Source organism: Cibotium barometz, chromosome 2, assembly GCF_041138505.1.
Source record: "Cibotium barometz isolate CiBa-2024 chromosome 2, ASM4113850v1, whole genome shotgun sequence".
NCBI classification, from domain to species: Eukaryota; Viridiplantae; Streptophyta; class Polypodiopsida; order Cyatheales; family Cibotiaceae; genus Cibotium; species Cibotium barometz.
Window position 1 is genome coordinate 47,452,718 of NC_141047.1, and position 22,463 is coordinate 47,475,180.

Below are 22,463 nucleotides of genomic sequence, written 5' to 3' on the forward strand. Positions count from 1 at the left end.
GGATGAACAGGACCATTCAGGAGAAGGTCCGTTCTATGTTGTCACATGCTGCATTACCTCATGGTTTTTGGGCTGAAGCTGTTATGACAGCCGTTCACCTTATAAATAGGTCACCTAACACGAGGCTTGGTGGGAAAGTGCCAGAAGAGGTATGGACAGGGAAGCCTCCGTCATACAAGCACTTGAGAGTGTTTGGTTGCGTTGCATACGTGCACATACGCAGGGAAATGCGCACCAAACTTGATCCTAAGTCTCACAAATGCATATTCCTAGGATATGGTGACAGAGGTGAAATGGGGTATAGACTTTGGGATCCCATGAATAGAAAGATCATACGCAGCAATGATGTCATTTTTGATGAAACATGCATGTATAAGGAGCCTGCAAGGCAACAGGAGCCTGGCAGAGTCATCTTTGATGATGATGGACATCATGGACAACAACAAAGGGCTGTAAATCAGCCATTACAGCAGGAAAACCAGCCCTTAAATGGTGCTGAAAATGGTCCAAATGGACAGCCAGAGATGGCAGAAGATATCCCTATGGATATACCACAGTTAGAGGATATACCAGGCATGATATTTCAGCCTTATGGCATGGAACAGGAGCCACCAATGGGTGATATGCAGGCTGGACAGCAACCTGCAAATGATGGTCATTGGGTACGGAGGTCCACTAGACCCTCCAGAGCCCCTGACAGGTTTGTTCCAGGGGTTGACTATTTGATGCTTACTGACTGTGGGGAGCCCTCATGTTATAAAGAGGCTTTACAGAGGGCAGACAAGGCTCTATGGGAGCGTGCCATGAAGTCAGAGATGGATTCTCTGCATAAAAATGGAACTTGGAAGTTGGTGCATTTGCCTACAGGCAAGAAGGTTTTGCCATGCAAATGGGTTTACAGGCTCAAAGTTGCACCAGATGCAAAGCCAAGATACAAAGCCAGGTTAGTGGCTAAGGGCTTCAAGCAGGAATATGGTGTGGACTTTGAGGAGATCTTCTCTCCAGTGGTCAAAATGACCACACTTAGAGCTGTGTTAGCTTTGGTTGCGCATGATGATCTGGACTTGATTCAGATGGATGTGAAGACTGCTTTTCTTCACGGTGATCTCCATGAGGAGATATATATGCAGCAGCCAGAGGGTTATGCAGTAAGTGGAAAGGAGAAGCTTGTATGCAAGCTGAAAAAGAGTCTTTATGGGCTCAAACAGGCACCAAGGGAATGGTATCATAAATTTGATACATTCATGAAATCACAGAAATTCAGGAGAAGTGACATAGATCACTGCTTGTACACCAAGAAAGCTTTGGATGGCAGTCTATTGATTCTCATCTTGTATGTTGATGATATGTTGATTGCCGGGAAATCTCCTAAGGAGATGGATACCTTGAAGCAGAGGCTGCATCAAACCTTTGATATGAAGGATTTGGGTGATGCAAATCACATCTTGGGTATGCAGATACTTCGGGACAGAAATCAGCATGTGTTGTATTTGTCTCAGAAGGAATACATTGGCAAAGTCTTGCAGAGGTTCAATATGGACGGGGGGAAGAAGAATAGTACTCCTTTGCCTCCATATGTGAAACCCAGTGCTATGGACAGCCCACAGTCAGATAGAGACAGGGCTGATATGGCCAAGATTCCGTATGCTTCAGCTTGTGGCAGTCTCATGTATGCCATGGTTGCTACTAGGCCGGACATTGCATTTGCAGTGGGAGTGGTTTCTAGATACATGGCCAACCCTGGCAAGAAGCATTGGGAAGCAGTGAAAGGTGTCATGAGATACCTGAAGGGCACACAGGATTTGTGCATTTGTTTTGGCAAACAGGATGCATTAGAGCATGGTTACACGGATTCGGATTATGCCGGTCATCCAGATAACCGGAAGTCTACTACCGGTTATGTGTTTACATTCACAGGAGGTGCTGTGTCATAGATATCCAGGATGCAGAAGTGCACTGCCTTATCTACTACAGAGGCCGAGTATATTGCAGCCACAGAGGCTTGCAAGGAGGCATTATGGCTATCTCAGTTAGTGGTCGATTTGGGCTATACAGGGGATATTCCATTGTTGCATTGTGACAGTCAGAGTGCCATCCAGTTGGCAAAGAACCCTGTCTTTCATGCAAAGACGAAGCATGTGGATGTGAAGTATCACTTCATCAGAGAGGTGATAGAGAACAAGCAAATTCAGCTTGTTAAGATTCATACGGATGACAACCCGGCTGATCTGTTGACGAAGAGTTTGCCTCCGGAGCGGTTTGCTCATTGCAGACACTTGATGGGCATTGGATGAGGCCATTTTCAGCCTTGATATGGCCTTGTATATTATCATGTACATGCTGATTTTTCTTTTCCTTTACTGAAGGGCACTTTGCCTTTAAGTGGGAGGTTGTTGGGGTAAAGGCGTTATGCCCACCCGTATAGTGTGTACAAGCCCATAAGTTATAGTACATAGTACACTTAGTACTTTTAATGTACTAAGTGCACTATGTGTACTAGTGCAATATACATGTGTGATAGGGGAGTCACACACTCATGCCTCATGAGTTGACTTATCCCCACAACTCTCTCTCTCTCTCTCTCCCTTGTTGTTTCTCTGTGTATGTCTCCCACATAACCTAACCCTAATTCCTTCTCTCATCAACCAGATGGCCCATATGACTGTATTGGACTTCATAGTCAGGCGGTCAATGCGACCAGATGGCCCAGATGACTATGGAAGAACTCTCGAGTGGTCCTAGTGACCAGATGGCCTTGAGGATAGTCTGAGCGGTTTCCTCGGGAACCAAATGGCTCAGCACGGTTTCGATGAAACCAGACAAGACAATCTATGAATAGGAGGATCATTACTTGTGCAGTGCATACTGATGTATGTTTGAATTTCTTTGACTTTGTGTGCTGTTTTTGATACATGGACAATGCTTGGATTTATGGCATGTGATAGTCCACTCAGCTCCAGACTACCTTGCTAATGCCTGGAGTACCCAGTAGACGCAAATGATGCATACTTGTTTGTTGACTAGATTGTGTCTAGTTTTTACAAGGTGATTATGCATTTATTTTATCTAACACATGTGACACGCCATGACGAAGTACCATCCAGAACAAAGCTCTTGGTCAAAGAAAAGGCATTGAGATGTTGCCAGATGAGCAGATGACACCACAGATACGGGAAAGACCAGATGCACAAGCTCACCAGATGGGGCCAGTACCTTGAAACATATGGATGTACTTGATGTACCTTGAAGCATATGATGTACTTGATGTACCAGGAACATATGGATATACCACGGACATATGGATGTACTTGGAAGATATGGACATGCTTGGAACACTTGCGGTCCGCAGTTGAGGACAAGAGGGAGGAAATGTAACTATTTGGCCCTCCTAGCTCTATTTCACATGATGAAACCCATACCCGAACACTAGACAGGTGAAAGAACACATGGGGACAGGGTCCATAAGGTTTGATAAAGAAAAAGCACCATTTTTGGTCAAAAAGCAAGAAAAAGCAAAAAGTCAATCAGGGTTGACCGCGAGCTAAGGGCACCATTGGAAAGGGAGACTCAACCAAACCAAAAAGCTAAAAGCTGCTTAGCCCCAAATTTCTGCAAATGAAAGAGGTTCAATTTGCTGATTTTGACCTCAATTTTAAAAACCCCCAAATTGCAATTTTTCAATTTTGCCTCAGATTGAGAAATCCCCCAATTTTCCTTTGAATCTGACCTGCACAGAAGTGTCGGCAAAATCTGCATATTTTCACCACATGCACTGCAGGGTCTGCAAAATGGTAGGTGACCTACACTGAAATGGCTGCAGAATTTTACGTAAGCACAATTTTGCGTAAACTTGTATATTTCTACCTGTAGTACGGTCAGCTGGGAGCGTTGCTGGCCACGAGAGGTACTGGTCGTGCAGAGCAGTAGGTAGACGCTTTTGACGACGGGCAGCAACCAGGCGGAAGTGAAGGTGGAGCACATACAAGGAAATACGTTGACGGGCAGGCGAATACGTTGACGGGCTAGCAGCGAGGAGTTGGAGCTTGAGCGCAGGGTCAACAATCGGGCAGGCGGCCAGGACGGAGCATTGACGCGAACAGCGGACAGAGCTGGAGTCGGAGGCTCGTGCGGAAGACCGAGCGCTGGAGGCGAGAACCGTCTGCTAAGTGGCGGCCGAGACGGAGCAGTGACGAAATGGGCGAACGGAGCAGGGGCGGTTCTGGGCACCAGCCAGAAAGGGAGGCACCGCCCGCTGGCTGAGCGGCGGTGGTGGGCTCCCCACTAGTGCCGCCCGTTTCCGGTGGCCGGACGGTGGAGCGTCGACGGACGGAAGCAAGCAATCCGGCGACGGAAAAACGCAGGCGGCAGACGAAATGGTAGTTTTCGACAGAATTTCGGCGACGGAATTCCACAGTCAGCGGCAGTTTTTTTTGGGACAGAAATCCACAGGCAGCTCCCAGCTCTGATACCAATTGTTGGGTGTTGGACTCACACACTCATACACACAAACCTGCACATTAGGGTTAGGTGCAGGATAGAGAAGCTCACACACAAAAATGAGAGAGAGAGAGAGAGAGAGAGAGAGAGAGAGCCAAAAGTGTGGTATTCACAAAATGCAAGTCAACCCTTGCATGTGTGCCACATCCATATAATATAAAAGTACAAAATATTATATGTTAGAGTGTCCTTTCACACTTGATGTCCAAGGGGAAAAACCACATGGAAAAAAGTGCCCTTGGTTAAGCCCTATTCACACACAGCACTACCATAAGTGAGCATATGCCTACACGAAAGTGCCTGCCCACAAGTCACCAATCTGAGTACCTGTCAAAGAGGAGAGTACAGAGAGTTTGTATATACCATTCTCCATGCTGCCTTCCCAAACAACCTGGCCAGTCTCGCAGTCCCGTAGAGCAACAAAATGCTCCTCAAACTCCACCCGGAAGCCAGTCTTGCACACCTCATCCACTGACAACAGATGAAAACCAAGTGCATGGACATAAAGAACACGAGAGGAATGCTTCCCCCCTCTGCCATCGGGAATGATCTCCATCCGGCCCTCACTGTGTATCGGTATGGTGAAATTGTTGCCAATGAAAATGCGACCTGATTGCCGTTTAAGATCCTAAAAGAAGTCACGAGAGGAAGTCATGTGCCTGGAAGCACCACTATCAAGAATCCATTCCCAAGTATCCTTTGTGGTGAAGCCAATTGCCTCCTCGCTCAAAGAAGATGAAGCATCCATGTCCATCATCTCTAAGTGCACAAAGGCTAGAGTCTTTGGGGCTGAAGCTGAAGAATCAGTACTCTTCCCAGTCCGCTTGAGACACTTCCTCCAATAGTGGCCTTTCTCGCCACAATCATTACAGGTCCTCTCGGCCTTCAATTTCTCTCGGTCTGAGTCGGGCTTCTTCTCAAAAGACTTCTCCGATGAAGCCTTCCCTTTGCCCTTGTTGTTATGACGGCCTTTCGACCGTTGGCCAGCCAAGACCATGGGCACAAGCTCCTCCCATGTGATGGTGCTGAGCCTGCCCCCACTGGTAATCAACGAAGAGTAAAAGGCTGAGTACTGAGAGGGCAAATGTGACAGCAACGTTATGGCCATATCCTCTGGCGATATCTCCTTCCCTGCCTGGAGAACTTCTTGATGAAGAACCTGTAGCTTGTTGATGTGTTCCCGCATCGTGGACGACTTTGCAGGATTCATCAACCGCATCTGAACTTCCAAGGAAATTCTCTTCATGGGTGATACCCTGGTGTAGAGAGAAGCCAAATGCTGCCAAATACCTCTAGCCAACGTCATATGCTTTATATGATTGATCACCTCTGGTGTGCAATTGAGGAAGACGAAAGAACGAACTCTGGCATTGACACGATCCCATAACTGTGCCTGTGCCTCCCGTTCCTTCCGAATAGAGGGTAACTCCCCTTCCTCTAACTCCGACCGTGGAACCCCAACAACAACGAAATCAGCCAAGTCATAAGACTCCAAAACAAATTCCATCATTACCTTCCATACGTCGTAGTTGTTCCCGTCCAACTAACGGTCCACCGGGAACGTGGGGAGTGTCGGGATCTTCACGTGCTTCTTTGCCATCTCAAGCAAATCTTGCGGGGGTTTAACTGAAAAGGGAGGGTGGGTGGGAAAAATGAAGAACTAAACCTGCAAGTGGTTGTCTAGCAACACGACCCGCCTTTTCGCTTGCTTCTCCTCTTCCCGTACGGCCCAAAACAATCCTCCAATCAGCACTACAAACAGCCCCCCTCTTGCTCACACAGTCCTAAAATCTTCCTAGAGCCTAGAACTCTGATACCATGTCAGAATATGCAGCGGAAATGATGACAAGATCTGAAAACTCCAAGAGCAAGTGCACAGCAGAAAAACGCAGAACTGGGAGAGAGAGAGAGAGAGAGAGAGAGAGAGAGAAGCGTGTAACTCTACTATCATACACAAGAAAATCCCGGAATACAATGTGTACTGTGTGGGGGGCAAGGGGCCATTATATATGACCCCAGGCTGCTGGTCGGCCAGCACTAACTCAACCGACAGCAGCCCACGACCTGTCCCAGCCAGTCGGCCAGCAAATGGACTGTCGGCCAATTCTCGTATTACCTTTTGGGTTAACCAATGCTCCAGCCACTTTCCAGCAAATGATGAACGATCTTTTTCGTGAACATTTGGGAAAATTTGTGGTGGTGTTCCTGGATGATATTTTGATTTATAGTCGTACTCTTGAGGATCATGTCAGACACCTCACAATTGTCTTATCTATTTTAAGATAGAATCGACTATATGCTAAGTTGAGTAAATGTAAGTTCTTTATGACCGACATCATTTACTTGGGACACAAGATCACTAGAGATGGATTGAGCATTGACTATGACCGAGTTCAGAAGGTTTTGGACTGGCCTATACCGCGAACAGTGAAACAACTTCGTTCTTTTCTCGGTTTTGTTGTTTTTCTTCGGAAATCTGTACGGGAGTACTCTCAGCTCACACTGCCGATGACCGACTTATTGAAAGGTCGTGGACGTAAGTCAAATCAGCCTATCACTTGGAATAACGATTTGGATATGGCCTTCAGACTTTTGAAAGATAAAGTCAAGGAAGCACCTATCTTAGCATTGCCTGATCCTAGTCGGCCTTATGTTCTTGAAACTGATGCCAGTGACTATGCTATCGGGGCTGCTTTATTTCAAGGTGGTAGACCGGTTGCTTTTGAAAGTAAAAAGCTAGACGACACTCAATCTCGTTGGCCAACCCTTGAGAAGGAGCTTTATGCTGTGATTCATGCTCTCAAGGTTTGGAGACATTATTTATATGGCTCCAGGTTTGTGGTATTGACTGATCATCAGTCAATCAAGTATGTGTGTGATGCGGATGATTTGAGAGGAAGGAAAGCTCGTTGGGCAAAGTTAATGCAAGATTTTGATTTTGAGATCCGTTATCGGAAAGGGTCCATGAATAGTATTGCAGATGCGCTTAGTCGAATTAGAGAGGTGAATACTTTGTCGTTCACCGAGATTTCTACTGGCTTATTTCAGTCATTGAGAGGGCTTTGCAGGATTGATAGTTATTTTGGTCCATTTTGGCAGAAGATCCAGGACGGGAGCTCATTGATTCACCAAGACTCGATGACTGAGCAGTCTACCATTCAGGCTGCAGTCAGTAGGAGGCCAGTGGATGATTCGGAATGGTTTACTGTTCCGTAATGGCAAAATTTGTGTACCACAAATCCCGGACATTAGGTCCAAGATTCTGAGGGAGTGTCACAACGCCCCTTCTGCTGGACACCCTGGGATACACAGGACGTTATCATTAGTGAAACACACTTTTTATTGGCCGAAGATGAAAGGATATGTAGAAGATTATGTTCTCAAGTGTCAGATTTGTTAGGCAAATAAAGCTGAACGCTTTAGACAGGCTGGGTTGTTGCATCCTTTGCAAATCCCAAGTAATAAATGGGAAAGTATTTCCATGGATTTTATTACCGGATTGCCAAGAACACATCAAGGCCACGATTCTATTTGGGTTGTGGTAGATCGCTTGACAAAATTGGCTAGATTTTTACCGACCCGGAAGACTATTACAGCTACGCAATTAGCTCAGCAGTTTATCGAGCAATTGTTTAGACTGTACGGGTTACCGCAGGACATAGTCAGTGATAGGGACTCAAGTTTACGAGTGATTTTTGAAAGCTTGTTTTTGAGAAGTTGGAAACAACTTTGAATTTGAGTTCCTCTGATCATCCTCAATCTGATGGCCAGACTGAAAGAGTGAATCAGATTTTGGAGGATATGCTTCGAGCATATGTATCCAAAAGACAGAGTTCATGGGAGGATTATCTTCCTATGTTAGAATTTGCATATAACAGTACTAAGCATACGAGTATAGGGTTTAGTCCTTTCATGCTTATGTATGGTTTTCAACCTAGATCACCTGTTACAGTAGGATTCTCAGGACTTCAGCATGATGCAGCACATAATTTTTTGCAAGATATGCAGGAAATGTTACTAGTTGCAAAGGAATCTATTAGAAGTGCTCAAGACCGAGACAGGTTTTATTCTAATAGACATCATTCACCGAGAGAGTTCTCTGAAGGAACGATGGTGTATTTGCGAGTTCCGAAAGATTCCGAGACTTTACGGACAGGTAGATCTCCGAAATTATCCCCTAGATACTGTGGCCATTTCGTGTTACACGACGGATTGGTTCAGTTGCATATGAATTGGATTTGCCTTCTCATGTGAAAGTTCATCCTGTATTTCATGTCAGCAGACTTAAGGAAGTACTGGGTGGAGCAGATCAGTTAGTTACTCCTCAAGAAATTATAGATGTCAAGGATATGACATTTGTCCCGCACGAACCTGAAAAGATTCTTGGATTTCGTGAACGAAGATTGCGTAATACGCTTATCACGGAATACAAGATCAAGTGGAAGGATCGTGTTGAGGAGGACGCTACATGGGAGACATTGACTACTCTTCGGAGAGATTACCTTGGCTTTTTAGTGAGCTCAGGAGTGAGCTCTTAGAGGAAGGGGAGTATGTCATGTGCACAGTGTGTATCTACCGTATGCTATACGCATGCAAGACTAGTTTCAAGGCTTGGGGAAGCTTGGAACTAGGCAAGCTGATTGACGAGCTGAGTTAGGGAAATACTAACGAGCGGGCACCCAAGTATGGACGGGCGGACGGCCAAGTGTGAACGCCCGATGACCGGCCAAGCGCCTATAAAAGGGTGGCCAAGGTTAGTTATTGCATTATAGAGAGTCTCGCAAGTTTGTGAGAGCTCTATGGTCTTGGAGCCTGGATCTAGTGCAGACGTGCACCTGCTTAGTGCAGCCGAGGCCGGCAGCAGTCTCGAGGCCCGCGAGGGCAGCTTCGTGGCGGTATGGGACGTCGCGAGGAGAAGATTGGTCGGTACGTCAACCTAGTTAGCTCAGCTCGTGGCTCGGTGGGGACAGCCAAGACTGTGGGCTCGCCCACGGCTGTCATGGTTGGGAGGTGAGTCAAGCCTGCACCCCCTTTGTTGTTTGTTGTTCGTTTGTTTGTAGGATTCGAGTTTCGAACCAAGATCGATCACGAGGGGATCCGTGGGGATTTGACAACGGGTGGACCAATTGGGTGGCCAAATGGTGACACAACCACCCTCCATACGTCCGTTGCAGCCGCCTTCCCGCACTCCAGAGCCACCCCTACATCACCAAGAGAGACTGTCCCACAGAATAGCTGGTACGACCAGGAATGTCGTGATACCCGAGCCCGTCTACATTGAGAGGTGGCGCTAGGATCCACCACTCACCAGCAGCCGCGAGTGATCTTCTGACGTCTCACACAGAGGAAGAAGAGAGCCTACCTAGCCAGGCTTGAGCAAGAGCTATACCAACTATTTCTTGGGAAGGACTGTAAGGAGGCCTAGAGGATCTTCCAAGATCATCACCTGTTGGCTCCGATTACTTCACCGGACACTTGGCACACCTATGCCACCTCTCTCTACCATGCCCCCGAGCAGCCACCTCTCCCCCATCCACCCAAACCTCCTCCCCCACACTTCCTTCTTTCACGTGAGCATGGTGAGAGATGCTATTGACAGGATGCAAACTGGGAGAGCACAGGATCGCATTTCTCGCATGCTAGGGACACGCTAGCCCCTTTATTGTGGTTCACATGTTTAACAGGGCTCTATGTGAGGGCTTCCCCGCCAGCTAGTCATCGAATACTATTGTACCTATCTTAAAAGCAGGTGACCCCATGGACCCTAGCAACTATAGGACTATCATGATTGGTCACACCTTGGCCAAGATTTATGGTTCGATTTTGGAGCATGAGCATAGTAGATGGTCTGAGGAGTAGACTCAGAGCACCAGGGCACGCAGGCTTCCGGAGAGGACACTCCACACACTAGATCATATCTTTACACTACGGGGGATCATTGAGGAGGGGAGAGCTCACGGGCATTGGATATATTGCTACTTTGTGGATTTCCGCAAGGCTTTTGATATCGTCCCATGGGCCAGACTGATGAGGAGACTACAGGATATGGGAGTGCCAGCAGAGATGCTATGGGGGATCATAACACTCTACGAGTCAGTCATAGGCAAATTACGGGCTCCAAGAGGTGACTCAGAGATCATACATAGCACTATCAGGGTGAAGCACGGCTGCCCCTTGTCTCCTACTCTATTTGGTCTATACGTTGATGAGATCTCAGATTACATAGACAAACAGGGAGGACCAGGAGCACATTTAGTAGGAGTCCTGATACCGATCCTCTTGTATGCAAATGATATTGTTCTTATTTTTTATTCACTAGAGGGGCTGCAGAGGCACTTGGATGCATTATTGTCCTTTTGCGATGATCGGGACCTAACTGTGAACCTTGGAAAGACCAAGGTCATGATCTTTAACACCTCCCCACAGTGGATAAGTAGATCTGCAGTGCAATTTACATACAGTGGAGAGCCTCTGGAGTATGTTACCTCATATGTATACCTTTGGATCACTTTTGTTGGACCTCAGTTCTCGATGCGGAAGGCGGCCGGAGCTAGATTGATGAGGGGATATGCAGCCCTTGGCTCGCTAGAGAGGCAATGCTCACGAAGCTTTGGCTATTTGATACTCTAGTTACACCTGCACTACTGTATGGTGCCCCCATCTGGGGTCCCAACTTATACCACAGGAGAAGACAGGAGAGAGCCGGCCGAGACAAATACAGAGGAGGTATATGATGGGTGGAAGCCGATGGAGAGGCCCCTAGTGGCGATGATCTCACACATGAATTAAGCCATCAGTGCCACATGAGATTGTGCGGGCAGAGATGGGGGCTGCACCAATAGTGACAGAAGCTCTATTCCAAACAGTGACATACTGGCACAGGCTATGGGAGCTTCCACTAGATGGATACCCCCGCTAGCCCTGGAGTCCTCGAGACAACTGACACTCAAGGGAGATACAGAATGCTCGTATGCACAGGTAGGCACTTGGTTTGGCATGCACAATGGAGGCACTCTCCCCGTTCCAATACAGCATAGAGGCCCCCGTCTTTTGCTCTCAGCCGCATAGAGAGGAACACGGTTATCAGGAAGGACATTGTCAAACTAGATACTCAAAGGACATGGAGTTCACATAGTCGTCCACTGGGGATGAAGATGGCCTTCTACAGAGATCACCTCCTATGCGTGGCAGAGGATGGCTTCATCATCCGCCCACGCTACATGGACACACACCTATCTTTTGGGGTGAGATGTGCGATCGTCCAGATCCACACCTCGTCCCACCAGCTGAAAGTGGATACTACCAGATATGGGCCCAGGGCGGCCGCACCAGAGGACAGGATATGCCAGCTCTCTCACACAGAGCCCAAGACAGAGGATCATTACATATGTCAATGCCCTGTATACTATGAGATTCAGGGGAGGCCATTGCCTCTTCCGAGCTAGGTTCGGACCACTTTCTAGGATCATGGACTTCCCGAATCAAAGATGCTTGGGACTTTTTCTTCTAGAGCTCTGCAAACACAAGGAGTCCTTAGTGAGATCCATATCAGCTGTACTTCCTCGAGGACCAACACAAAGAGCTCTCACCAACTTCTTCCAAACCAACGCTCCGAGGGCCGATCCACCCACCATACCCGGACCACAAGCTAGTGCACAAGCTCGACTGAGAGGTGTGACACTCGACAGAGCCACTAAGTTATGCAAAGCTCAACGCCCTAAACCCCATGGCCCTCATCCACGGCCACGCCACCACAGGAGGATCCGGGCCATCATCGCAGGACCTTCTCGCGCCAACTCAATTTTACCACCTTGAGCACCATGTCACAACGGCCCATGAGGGATGTATTAGGGTGATATGAGAGCTCTTTGCTCATGTACCTAGATCAGATTTCGTAGTTCTAGATTTTTGTTATCTTTCTTTATTACTATTTTGTACCCAGGATGATGTACCTCATGGATATGATGTAACCTTTTGGTCTCATAGGTCATTGGTCATTTTGGCCTTTTGAAGACGTTAATACAACTCTCTCTCTCTCTCTCTCTCTCTCTCTCTCTCTCTCTCTCGGGGCCGCGCGGGGGGGGGGGGGGGGGGGGGGGGGGGGGGGGGGTGGGTCAAAACTCTCAAAACCTAGAAACGTTTCTTGTGACTACAACCTCCTCAACAAGAGGTTTACTTGCACCCCATAAGACAAGTGGATTTCCCTTTGAGAACCAAACACATCCATGGAATTACACCTTCCTTGGAGCATCACTCAACTTTGTGGGATCCTCACAAAAAGCATCACAAAAGTTAGTAAATCGCTATTGTCCCAAAACCTAGGGCACAACCAAATGGTCGTTGACCCAAGGTCTCCAACCTTCAAGTGCTCAAACTTCTCCTCTCATGTACAATTGAGGCTGACTCTTTGTATACAAGGTACAAGCTTTTACAATGGTTTGGCCATCACGAGAAAGGGCATGTGACAAATCAAGTGCTTTCAAAGCACAAACTAGCTCAAGAATCATCTTGACCAAAATTCCCAATGGTTCACACAACCCCAAGGAATCGCCTTGCTCAAGACACCCAGGAAGATCCATTATCTTCTTGTCCCACAGATCAGTATTGCACCCTGCAGGGTCATCCGAGGCTTGCTATCCACAAGGTATAGGGCATCCCAGTCTAGAGACTTAGGAGCATCAGGAGACCTTACATGCACTAGGTTTCGGCGTCCCATACAACTAGACATATCCCATGTAAAACCTTATGTAACATGCGGAAGAACTGCTTGTCTTAAGCACTGCGCAAAACACAAAGATGAGCAGAGAGAAGAGAGAGATGCTGAAAACAGTGTTTTTTGTATATGTATCAAGATGTACATAGATCCTGGCAAACATGGCCTCCAAAAAGAAAACACCGAAGGCTAAGACCTATCGCACAAAGCCTGGGATCAAATGACTACACAATGAACTGCTCTGGCCTATTTATAGACTCATGGAACTGCCTTTTCCTGTACCCGACTCTTGTCGGCAAGTCCTTGGGACAACAAAACACCCAAAAATTCCATAAACAGAGTGCCTAATGCCTAAAAAGACTCCTAAATCCTAGCTAAAACAGAGGGTTGAGTATGTCCACATCTGTGCGTGTGGACATCTGTGCATGTGACACCTTCGTTAAGTATGGCCACATCTGTGCATGTGACACCTTCACTAAGTACACAAATCTAAGGTGGAAGGGTCAATTTCCCCCAAAGACTGGACCTTGATGCAACCCAACCTTCCACTGGATATCATGGTCAAACCTCCAGATCAACCTAACGCCAAGCCACTTCTATCCGTATAACCAGAGACTAAAGATACTACCATGTCAACAACCTCAGTTTCCCATTCAGGCCATAATCTAGCCATCAGTAAACTGTCAAAATATAAGGTCCCTCACGACCTTGGCTCCTAGAAACAGCTCACCTATCATGTGCATGCACATGGACATGCTTAATCCCAGGCTAATCCCTGGTGGGCAGCAGCTTAAACAGCAATCTAGGGCATAGGTAGGGCACACAAGGACACTAAAATGGATCCCCATGGATCAGAACCAGCCTACCAGGTCGGCCAGGATTGCAAAGCATTCAGGGCTGGTCGGCAGCTTTAATGGCATTTAATGTCCATTGGAGCTGGCCGACAACAGTCGGCCAGCATGATTGGGTGTCCAAAAGCCTGTATAAGGCTTTGCCAAGAATCTTTTCAATCATCTGACACCTCACAAGTGTTAGGTCACAATAGATACATAGGATAGGGTTTTCCACCTTTTTGGGGCATGCCTATGGCTGCCAGAAACATGTACCTTTTTGTACCATATGAATATATAGAAAATACAGCTCTCTCTCTCTCTCTCTTTTCTCTCCATCTCTTCTTTGCATTTTGCATCAAGATGTTCCTATGAAAGGTGTTTAGGGCTGAAAGAAGACAGAGAGCTTCCTCGCATGTAACATTGGTATCAGAGCATCACGCTCAGTAAGGCTAAGCACTGATGGTGTCCCAAAGGAAGGTGCAGTCCAAGGAGAGTAACACAAGACATAAAAGAAGTTCCGAGGTGGTTGGTTGGTGGTGTTTCACAAGACCCAAGGGGAATGGCAGCCCTGTGAGTCGGATGCCACTTGGGGCATACCAGGAAAGGCTTTCAGTTCCAAGGGATGATGATCATCCAAGAGGTGAAGTGAGGATGCCAGACTATATTCAAGAAAAGAAGACCAAAGAAAGTGTTCAGGGACAAGGCATGAAGGGCCAAGGGACAGGTGGAACAAATGCACAGTTCTACACCAGACTTTGCAGTGGAATCAAGGAATGGCAAGGTTTACAGTGAAAAGGTTACCAAGAAGGGAAGTATGACAGGTAGGGGAGACCATATGTGGAGACAAGGGATGATGACAGTCAACTAGGGTCAGAAGTTGGAATCCCGTCATCAAGTTGAGCAAGTTTAGCAGAAGGGGATGTCATGTGCATGCACATGGACATGCTTAATCCCACGCATATCCCTGGTGGGCAGCAGCTTAAACGACAATTTAGGGCATGAGCAGGGCACACCAGAACGAATCCCCATGGATCAAGACCAAGTCGGCCAAGATTGCAAAGCATTCAAGGCTGATCATTAGCTTTAATGGCATATAATGTCCATCGGAGCTGGCTGACAGCAGTCGGCCAGCATGATTGGGTGTTCAAAATCCTATATAAGGCTTTGCCAAGAATTTTTTCAATCATCTGACACCACATAAGTGTTAGGTCAGAGTAGATAGGTAGGATAGGGGTTTCCACCTTTTTGGGGCATGCCTATGGCTACCAGAAACATGTACCTTTTTGTACTATATGAATATACTGAAAATACAGCTCTCTCTCTTCTCTCTTCTCTCCATCTCCTCTTTGTGTTAAGCTTTTAGCTTAATTAAACATGATTAAAATATCTTAATGCTTAAATACTTGGAAACCTATGTTGAAAAGCAAGCCTCTTGGCCTAAATTAGAAGAGCTTGGTGATGGATTTCGTTCCCTCCTCCTTTTGGATGCTTCAAGCCAGCAGGTCTAGCTTTAATACCATTGTAAGCTTTGCAAACATGGAAACCCTAATAGGGTTAGAACTAACCCGCATCGAATCTGAATCAAGGACACCGCGATAGATTGTGGCTAGCGGCTCACCTCCCAACCATAGGCTCCATTCTAGAGCCAGCTAGCCATGCCCTGGCGTCCCACACCACCAATGCACCTACCCACCTATAAGCAACTCTAACCTAAGAGGTCATGCTCATCGAGGCAAAGCTCCTCCATTGTGAGGGATCCTCATAATAATCATAAGTGATTGCCCTCATGGCCTTTTTCCATCGTGGGGTGCGCACAATGTGAAAAGACAAAAACCATTAGATGAAAAGCATAGTGAGTTCCCTAGTTGCATCTTTAATTGCTTGCTTGAATGCTTACTCTCTTTAGAAAGGCTCTAGGTCCTGCAGGCAAAGAGCTTCGTGTTGTTGTGGGAGTGGAACTACCAACACCCCCGAATCCTACTTGGCTCTGTGCATCTTCCTCTAAACTCAACCGTGTTCTCTTTGATGCATCACTTGTATCCTCACTAGCCTGAATATCCTCAGGCAAAGGTCCACAACCGCGTCCTACCAGTTGTTGTCTTTTTCATTCTTGTAGCTCGGCTTTGATGTTTGCAGACACCAGTTTGCATGCACCAACGCCTTCCCCAGTTAAGCCTGTGAAATGGGCCTTTACACGGATTATGGACCCTCCTAAGCAAACCTTGCAAAATTTACATTTCCACTTTTGGGTGCCTGAACCACCATATCTTAATACAAGAGTGACATGGGCCCATATGGCATCCTTAGTGCAAGGCATCTTGACGAAGGCAGGGCAACATTGGCACCCTGGCCTGAAAACTCCCAAATTTCAAAATCTGTGTTTTTTTTGCACAATCGAAGAAAAAAGGCAAAAATCAGCACAACCAACCTGAGAGATGGCAGGGACAGAACTTGAGAAGTGTGGAAGGAGCTGGAAGGGGCTGATTTGTGCAACGCAAGATCTCCTTCAAACACTTTCACAGGCACATGTAGGCGTTTTTTCGAAAAACGAGCTCTCTGGATTTTGAAAAAAGCTTAAATCATACATATTATAGGTGAATGAAACGTGTTTCATTCGTACGAAACGTTTTGTTTCATTCCATACTAAATGAAACGTGTTTCATTTAGTACGAAACGTTTCGTTTCATTCCATACTAAATGAAACGTGTTTCATTGCAACTATGCATGCCCTGGCGTCCCACACCACCAGTGCACCTACCCACCTATAGCAACTCTGACCTAGAGGTCATGCTCGTCCACGCAAAGCTCCTCCATTGCGAGGGATCCTCATTATAATCATAAGTGAGCCAAACTCACTTATACAATAATACCCCTACTATAATTGGCCCTTTGCGTTACTAAGTTTTTAGCTATATATAACCCCGGGCTTCATTTTAACTAACTAAGCCAATCCAGAGCTCATCCTTGCTACCCCTTAGCCCTATCATCTATGGGCAATCCTACTGCCCCAATGCTTGGCTAAGCCCTAACCCTAACCACAGGTTAGCTTATCCCTTGACCCTAGGTTACTTTCACCCTAGTTAACACTAGTCCAGGTCCTAGTTTGGGGCGTAACACAAGCCCACAATTTTGTTGAGGCACAAACAGTTTGCATAAGATTATGTCCCACCTAGACAAGCCACTCACCAAGTGGACACCTTCAAAATGAGAGCAAAATGTGAAATAAAAGGTCCCACTAGAAATTGATCATTTGTTGATTGAGCATATAAGTTCCACTCACCCAACTCAATATTCAAGAAAAGAAGACCAAAGAAAGTGTTCAGGGACAAGGCATGAAGGGCCAAGGGACAGGTGGAACTAATGCACAGATCTACACTAGACTTTGGAGAGTCGAATCAGGGAATGGCAAGGTTTTCAGTGAAAAGGTTGCCAAGAAGGAAAGGATGACAAGTATGGGAGACCATATGTGGAGATAGGGGATTATCCAGGGTCATAAGTTGGAATCTTGTCATCAAGTTGAGCAAGTTTAACAGAAGGGGATGTCATGTGCATGCACATGGACATGCTTTATCCTTGGTGGGCAGGAGCTTAAACGGCAATTTAGGGCAAGAGCAAGGCACAGAAGGACACCAGAACGGATCCCCATGGATCAGAACCAAGTTGGCCAAGATTGCAAAGCATTCAAGGCTGATCAGCATTTAATGTCCATTGGAATCTTGTCATCAAGTTGAGCAAGTTTAACAGAAGGGGATGTCATGTGCATGCACATGGACATGCTTAATCCCAGGCTTATCCCTGGTGGGCAGCAGCTTAAACGGCAATTTAGGGCAAGAGCAAGGCACAGAAGGACACCAGAACGGATCCCCATGGATCAGAACCAAGTTGGCCAGGATTGCAAAGCATTCAAGGCTGATCAGCATTTAATGTCCATTGGAGCTGGCCGACAGCAGTCGGCCAGCATGATTGGGTGTTCAAAATCCTATATAAGGCTTTGCCAAGAATCTTTTCAATCATCTCACACCTCACAAGTGTTAGGTCAGAGTAGATAGGGAGGATAGGATTTTCCACCTTTTTGGTGCATGCCTATGGGCCATGCCTACCAAAAACATGTACCTTTTTGTACTATATGAATAGACTCAAAATATAGCTCTCTCTCTCTCTCTTCTCTCTTCTCTCCATCTCTTCTTTGTGTTAAGCTTTTAGCTTAATTAAACATGATTAAAAAATCTTAATGCTTAAATACTTGGAAACTTATGTTGAAAAGCAAGCTTCTTGCCCTAAATTAGAAGAGCTTAGTGATGGATTTCGTTCTCTCCTCCTATTGGATGCTTCAAGCCAACAGGTCTGGCTTTAATACCAATGTAAGCTTTGCAAACCTGCAAACCCTAATAGGGTTAGAACTAACCCGCCTCGAACCAAAAACCAATCACACCGCGATAGATTGTGGCTAGCGGCTCACCTCCCAGCCACCCACCCACCTGTAGCAACTCTGACCTAGAGGTCATGCTCGTCCAGGCAGAGCTCCTCCACTGCGAGGGATCCTCATAATAATCATAAGTGAGCCAAACTCACTTATACAGTAATAACCCTACTATAATTGGCCCTCTCCTTTACTAAGTTTTTAGCTATATATTAACCCCAGGCTTCCTTTTAACTGACTCTAAGCCAATCCAGAGCTCATCCTTGCAAGCCCTTAGCCCTATCATCTATGGGCGGTCCTATTGCCTTAGCACTTGGCTAAGCCCTAACCCTAACCACGGGTTAGCTTATCCCTTAACCCTAGGTTACTCTCACCCTAGTTAACACTAGTCCAAGTCCAAGTTTGGGATGTAACACCAACCCACAATTTTGTTGAGACACGGATAGTTTGCATAAGATTATGTCCCACCTAGACAAGCCACTTACCAAGTGGACACCTTCAAAATGAGAACAAAATGTACAATAAAAGGTCCCACTAGAAATTGATCATTTGTTGATTGAGCATATAAGTTCCACTCACCAATCTTGACCGTTGTGAAAAGAATGGCCGGTGACGATATTTTTCATGCAGTCACTACTTTTTTGACTACCAAGTTTTTGTGGATGCATTTGAATCCACACTCAGGAAGTTGAGACATGAAACGCTTGACAGCTATGCTCACAACTATGCCCCCACCTTCCTTCTATATTTGAACTCAGGTGGCATATTCAATAATGAGGTTAGACTAACGCCAAGGGTGGTCCTTAATACCGACACTTAAGTTACAAGTCTCTTAATAGTTGTTGATTAATGAGTTGATGCAAAGTATTTGAAGGAAAGGACACTCCCACACCTAGAGTCTATGTAATTGACACGTTGGCTCAAGACAAGGATTTCTAAACATGCATACCCATTGCCACAAAATCTGGTTTGAAATCAGGCCTTGGCTTAGCTCAATCTTAATATCTTGAGGGAGCTCTGGTGGTATTAGACACAACCGCTTCGGTGCTAAGCTTGGTCTGGTGTTTGCCTATTCCTTCCATATGCACTAAAACTATTAATCACTTCTTCTAAAAGGTGCTTGACAACTTTTCCGATAAGATCCTCAACACTACTTAGCTTTGCAAGAAAAGATGGTAATACAACTGTAACTAATCTAGGAGTCTCGCACACAACTATTAATGCAATTAAACACTTATAATAAAGGTACATAGTTCATGTACTTGAAACCACAAGCACACTTAAATACTTAACACCGCACTGGGACCGGAATGGGCTGGCTCCCTCCCTTGGAGTTTATGCCATATTACCAAGAAGTATTTATCTATTACAAGCTTTGGGGGTGCTACATGAGTCTCGTACCAAGTTATCCAAAATACAAAAACAATGTTCCAAAATATCCACAAATCCATAGATGCCTGTAGATCCAAAGATTCCACCAAGCATGGAAGATGTTCACATGGGTGTCTTGTAACATGCATGTGGCAGATAGAAGTGGGGTAGAGTGTGAACAGGACACCGTCACGTCTTTATGCTGAAAGGCAAAAATGATCCAAGATAGTTACAAGAGTCAGGCAGTGCCCTTCAATTCAAATATGACTTTAGCCTCTTCTAAGTTTACCACCACCCAACTGCCTTTTCCAATACATTTTTCAAGACATTTGGTCAAACTCAGTCCAACTAACTTTTAAAAAAGGTCCTACCACAAACTCTGCATTAAGACTTTGTCCCGGACATACTCGAAGACTTATTCATGCACAAAGACACCAATTTTGACTGGTCTATAGTGCCCATCCAGGAACTCATTGAGTCTTTAAATTTGATAACTATCCAAATGTATCAGATTCATGGTAAATTATAGGCATAGAGAGGCAGAATCTTACAAGATAGCACACTTGAAGACAGGAAGACATGAGCCAACGCTCCTTGCATCTTCCCTTCAAGATATTGGCTAGCGTAACATGTGCTAGACTGATAACACTAGCCCACACAAAGGCTCAGAGGACTTGTCTCAAGTCATCTCAGAGATTTGCAGAGAGGAAGCACTAACCAGCCCCAAACTAATGTGGATCGTAGATTGTTCCATGGGCACATAGAGGGTTCACCATTGAAACAAATAAAGCACTTCAAAATACTCTCGTGAAAAACTCAAGAGGGCCGGGTCCCTTTACCTGGAGTGCAGCTGCCCATGCTATGATTAGCGTCCCGGCCAGCATGCGCTTATCCATGACGGGCGTAGAAAGAGAGACGATACAAAGCTTTTTGGGTAACTAATCATAAGTAATTAGTGTAGTTAAAAAGAGCATATTTAAAATTTATTGACTCTTTAAGTAATTAGTGTACGCTTCACTAGTTAAAAAGAGCATATTTAAAATTTATTCACTCTTTAAGACATTTTGTTTTTTTTAGGGTGCTTATTCAATTTATTGGTATACATGCTTAGGGATACTAAGGTTTGAAAGTTAAGCGATAACTTTAGTACCACCTATCAGCATAAAATCGTGTCCTATCTTAAGCACTCTTGATAGAATCCTGAGCTTCGGCCAACATTTCCTGCATATCATGCAAGAAATCCCTCGATGCATCAAGCTCGATGTCCTTTAAGACCGACATCAATAGGTACCCTGGGTTGATACACCCATACATAAGCATGAACGGACTAAAACCAATAGCTGTATGTTTAGAATTATTATAGGCGAATTCTATCATTGAACGATATTTTTCCCAATATGATGATTTTCCAGAGACATATGCATGAAGTATATCCTCTATAATTTGATTCGTACGCTCTGTTTGCCCATCAAATTGCCGAAGTAGGAAAACATAGCATTATAACAGTAAGAACCAGGTATCCATCGGCGATCCGACGTACCCACATCTGCACATAAAATTATCGGCGTCCCGAGTTACCCATATCAACATAAAGAGTCATCAACATCTCGATGAGTCACATATGTTCATCTATAAACCATCAGATTGACTATATAAATCACCTAAAGTACGGAACTAGAGAAAGAAATGCCAACAAAAGAAGAATCCAAATTTTCTTAATTCGAACACAATAAGATAAACTCGTTGAAGAAAAAGATTTCAACAAGAGAATATGCCGATGAGATTACCCTCATCAAAACATGCAGGCTGTATAGATAAAAGAAATTTATCTAGACAATGCCTACATTATAACTTCAAGTGAATTCAAAAAATGAGATTGTCTTTGAATGTTGAGGTCAACATGCTAAGTGATGTAAGCAAAGCAACAATCCTGAGCCCAAATTATCCCATAAGATAATATATGTGAGGGATAACTAGCGTCCCATTAATACCACCCATACATACCTTATTAATTTGAAACTCCCTAGTATGCCGTCTAGGAAATATGAATAAAATCCCGTATATAAAAGGAATAAGATGGCCTTATCCCAGACTTTCACATACTAAAACCTGTGAGACTACATCAAGGAATAACTCTTTCCGAGTACATCATTAGAAAAAAATTTGAATTATTGGCGCCTTTCTAATAAAAACTACCCAATAAACACAATAAAGTTAGGGTTAAAAAATAACTCACCTAGATACATAAGCAACTAGGTATCCAAGTTGAAATATGTACAAGAGTACAAGGAACATAGTCCAAAATTATGTGCAAAAAAACAAAGGCAAATGCTACCTTCAAAGCACATGAAATTATATAAAAGTTCAAAAGATCCTAAAACCATGGATAAAAGCATAGAAGCTCCTCAAATCCATGAAAACCATAGTTGATCATAAAAGTCAATGCATGCCATCTAATGGTCATTAATCATGCCAAAAGAAGCATTAAAACTGGTGGCCAACTCATCAATCCGGAGTATAAGAACGTAGCGTCGTTCAAACAAAACTCCAAAGTAAGCAAGTGAAACACATGTGTGTAGCACTCAATAAAAAACCCCTAGACACAAGTGATCTAGGCAAAACCCGATAA

General features: G+C 45.2%; 2 long non-coding RNA genes across 2 annotated transcripts in view; both read right to left on the minus strand.

The window, feature by feature from the left end:
- LOC147641163 (uncharacterized) overlaps nucleotides 1-20,794 on the minus strand; it is a 35,498-nt gene extending 14,704 nt beyond the window's left edge. Inside the window, exon 1 of the long non-coding RNA XR_015269000.1 lies at nucleotides 20,674-20,794. This is a non-coding gene — a long non-coding RNA (uncharacterized LOC147641163). The remainder of the gene's footprint in view (nucleotides 1-20,673) is intronic.
- LOC147641164 (uncharacterized) lies at nucleotides 19,809-20,664 on the minus strand. Its single transcript, XR_015269009.1, has 2 exons — nucleotides 20,386-20,664; nucleotides 19,809-20,036 (listed from the first exon to the last, which is right to left on the minus strand). It is a non-coding gene; the product is annotated as an uncharacterized LOC147641164 (long non-coding RNA).
- Nucleotides 20,795-22,463: the final 1,669 nt, after the last annotated feature.